Source organism: Aplysia californica, unplaced genomic scaffold (assembly GCF_000002075.1).
Source record: "Aplysia californica isolate F4 #8 unplaced genomic scaffold, AplCal3.0 scaffold00421, whole genome shotgun sequence".
NCBI lineage: Eukaryota > Metazoa > Mollusca > Gastropoda > Aplysiida > Aplysiidae > Aplysia > Aplysia californica.
In genome coordinates this window covers 37,596-41,864 of record NW_004797691.1, presented here as the reverse complement: position 1 = coordinate 41,864, position 4,269 = coordinate 37,596, and positions in this window count along the sequence as shown.

Sequence of the window (4,269 nt, the reverse complement as noted above, 5' to 3'; positions counted from 1 at the left end):
ACAATAGATTGTTTCTGACTGCATGCTTCTGGGACTGTAGGCTAGATTACAATTTCACCCTTTCCATCATGTGTCGCAGCGCAGAATGAGAGGAGGAAGAGGGAAGGGAAAGCTTTTGTAACATCAACGTTTTTGATTTCAAAACCAGACAACTCGCTTGAAAAACAAACATGTTGTATCATGACAGTCCAGACGAAACAGGGCAAGGTCAGGGATAAGATTGTCACAATGTGATGCTAGCTGAAACTTACTTACATATGTTTATTAAATATATATATTTATGTGTATGTAAGAAAACAGCTTTCGCTTCTTCTGTCTCCACAACTTTCTTACAGCCTGGTGCCTTAATTAATGCAGGATCAAGCACCCTAGCTTTGAATGAGCTGGCATGCTGCTTCTCTCTCTCTCTCTCTCTCTCTCTCTCTCTCTCTCTCTCTCTCTCTCTCTCTCTCTCTCTCTCTCTCTCTCTCTCTCTCTATCTATCTATCTATCTATCAATCTATCTCTCACTCTTTCTCTCTTTTTCTCTTCCCCCCGCTCTCTCTCTCTCTCTCTCTCTCTCTCTCTCTCTCTCTCTCTCTCTCTCTCTCTCTCTCTCTCTCTCTCTCTCCCTCCCTCCAACCCTCTTTTTTTATCTCGCTCTTTCTCTCTTTTTCTCTTTCCCTCTCTTGTTTTCATTCTCCCTCTTGCTTACACACCTGCGCGCGCACACACACACACACACACACACTCACACACACACACACAAATAATTAGAACTCGTGTCCTTCTCCAAGCCCATCCTCTTAATCGCTAGTGACGAAGTGCATGCAGAGGATATAAACATTAAACACACCATCTTACATGTAGCCTATGTTGGATATGTCCGCCCAGTCCTGGAATATGGTATCGCAGCGTGGGGAACAGCATCGGACAGCAACTTCCACAAAGTAGGGAGAATCCAGAATCAAAATCTACGGATCATCACGGGAGCAATGAGATCTACGCCCATTCATGTCATCGAGACACTAACTAGGCTAGAACCCCTGAACGACAGACGCAATCTGAAAGCGATTGTTCATCAGGAAAAGGTCAAAAGAATGCCACCCACCAATGAAGGATAGATCTCTAAAAACCAGAGCAAACGCTTAAATAGAACAAGCTTCCTCCATATGGCCAGACACTCCAGCTGTGGACTCGAAATATCTCTTGAAGAATTTCCAACCCCACTAGACCCATGTCAAGTCCACCCTTTCTGACCAATCACCCCCCTCAAATTCGAGAGAACCAAGAAGAGCTTGGCACCAAATCTGAAGTCTCTCCTCCAATACTCAAGTCACTGACACTCGACTACCTGGACAGAAACTTCCCAAGCAACCGGTGGAATCGAGTTTACACATACATATTATAAATGGATCAGGTACTGATGCCGTCAGAAACGGCGGTACTTAGAGTGGATAGATGAGTAAACAGAGAGCCATTCCATCCCCACAGGATCGCTATCTTCCTATTACAAAGCAGAAACATCAGCACTCGAAACAGCAACCACTATTCTCTTTTGAATCACCAAAAATCTAAAGCAAACACCGTCATCCTCACAGATGCCAAATCTGTTCTACAAACCCTCCAAAAGCCACAATCTGCTCAAGTACGACAATCCCTTTCACTCCTCTGTGATCTAAACTCCCAAGGGGGCTCTTGTGGACTAGAGGTTAAGGTGTTGGCCTCTCATTCAAAGGTCCCGGGTTCGAATCCGGGTTGTACAGAAACATTTTGTTTCCTAAAACTTGTCCCCTTACATCTCCTTTCCTGCTCTCTAGCAATGTTCTGTTGTCTGCTTTCGTCTCCACTTTCTGCCCCCACCCCTCACCCCCTTTGCCCCCTCCTCTGGGCTCTTGACTCTTTCTGCCGCCTTTCTACTGCTACTCCTTGGCTTCTTCTTACTGCTGTCTTTCAGCCACACCCCTGATCTTCTGGTAGGAAAGATCTGCATCTAGCCTTCTCGGACAAGGGCGAAAAATCTCGGGAGGGCCCGTGTGCAAGCTGCGCACGTTAAAGATCCCGTGGGCTTCGGCCGCCACCTGGGTAAAATTCAAAATTTCCTATCAACTAAAAAAGTTTAGTGTGTCCAGCCCGCTCTTATGACTTTATGCAGTTGCGGACGCCGTAAAACACTTACAGAAACAAAACAAACTCCCAAGCCAACACAACTCTGCAGTGGATACCAGGTCACTGTGGTGTTCATGGAAATGAAAAAGCAGACGGCTTGGCCAAAGAAAGAGCCAAAATGACCCAGATTGAGAATGGCATTCTCAGAGTCGAAAACGCTAATAAAATCTTCAATAAGAAACAGATGGAAAAGATCCCACCCTAATCATAACAGACGTGACCCCTATTATATGCTCAAAAGAGCAGACCTGGTCACAATATTTCGATTCCTGGCCACAACAGATTCAAACACCATATGCACACTAAATTAAAAGTGGGAGAGTCCGCGATCTGTGAATGTGGACACGGCCATGGAGAATGCCAACCATATCCAACAGCACTGCGCGCGCTACGCCACCCTTCGTACACATGTGACTCCTCTTGAGAGAAAGTTCTATGGCAGTCTCTCAGATTTGAAGCAGACTGCACAGTTTGTGCACGACATCGGACTGACTGACTAGCTGGTGTCATCGGGAACAAGGAAGAAGAAGAAGAATTAAACTTGTCATGAGTATCCCACAGCAAAGACAAAAACTGCATCTCAAACACCTCTTTGATCCCAAAAGGCTAGAAGGGACAGCAAAAGCACAAACACTATCCAGTTGAAAATAAGCCCAGTGGTCTCCCACAAGGGTGGTTATAAAAATTAATTATCCAAGACTGAAGTTGTGATTTCTTTTGCATCAAGTCGAGCGTGCATTTATCGGACAAAATAATTTTTTTAAAGTCTGACCACGTCGGCGTCAGTGGTGTCACATTTAAGTTCTTTGCCACTTCAAACTGAAGACAGGAGCTCAATTCTCAAGTCGCTACCTAAGAATAACAAAGTAACAGTTCTGTCTGCTCAGTAGGGTAGGCCTACCTAGTTTTGAGAAATGTGACGTAAAAAAAATTTAAGTTTCACATGTCAAGTTTTTTTCGAATGCATTTCTTTGATTTTGAATATCTCGATAAATACTCCGATTATTACCTGTATAATCTTACGATTTTGATAGAGCAGACAGAAATTTGGCTTTTGACCTCATGGTAGTAACTTAAAACGGCCAAGAATGTCAAATAGAACTTTGTAATTCTAAGGTAGTAGAGTGGGGAAGTTTGGTTTCCGAGTACATGTATCTCTGTCAACTTTGATAATGTATCCCATTCAGCCCGGACTGCCCTGACAGGCAGAGTCGATGCAGCCTACCTCATTGATGATTTGCATTTGTGACGATGGGGGCGTAGGATGAATACAATTACATTTCATAGGTCTGGACCGCGTTCGATCTTGGTACAGTGTATGATCGGATCTGAGAGAAGATCAGAACAGCCGCTAGCCAGTACACAGAGGTTTAGGCCTCTGTAGTTCCATCACCCGTTTTTGGTTGTTGTTGTTGTTTGTTTGTTTGGGGGTTTTTTGGGGGGGGGATGGGGTGGGGGGTTGTTTGTTTGTTTGCTTTGGAGAGGGGTTATTTTATTTTGTTTTTATTTTGTTTGTTTTAGTTTGTTGTTGCTTTTTAAAACACATTTGTCTGTCGCCGCTATTCGCATTAACACTTTTTCACCTGGAGCGAACGTGGCCGGCCTTCAATGCTAGAGCCAGCCAGCGTGTAATGCGGCTCTTCATAACCTGGCCTAGATACAGGTGTGTACTTACCTATCAATCTCTTGCAAGGAGTTTGTAGTAAGGTCTTGATCTCAAGCCATCATTAAGGTTAGCTTATAATCCCTAAAGTACTCGTAGGCCTATTTTTTAAGTACGTGTACCATGTGCTGTTGTTTGTTTGTTTTTGTTTGGGTTTTTTTTACTAGCAAAAGTAGTTTCTGCTTTCCCAAACTTATTAACAAAATGAAATGCTGTTCAGAGATTCATGGAGATGCCATATCATAAAACTTCATGACTACATGTGACACTAAGCATAGTAGGCTTTTAATCTACCTTGTTTTTTTGCATAGCGGGTAGCTAAAATTAATGTTAAATTTTTACCTATTCTCAATTTTTCCAGATGCCCCAGAACTGGAGAAATTACATTCCGTTCCAGCCTTTTCTTAAGAATATCCACATTTCCTTTTACCTATTAGATTTATCAATCATCATCACCC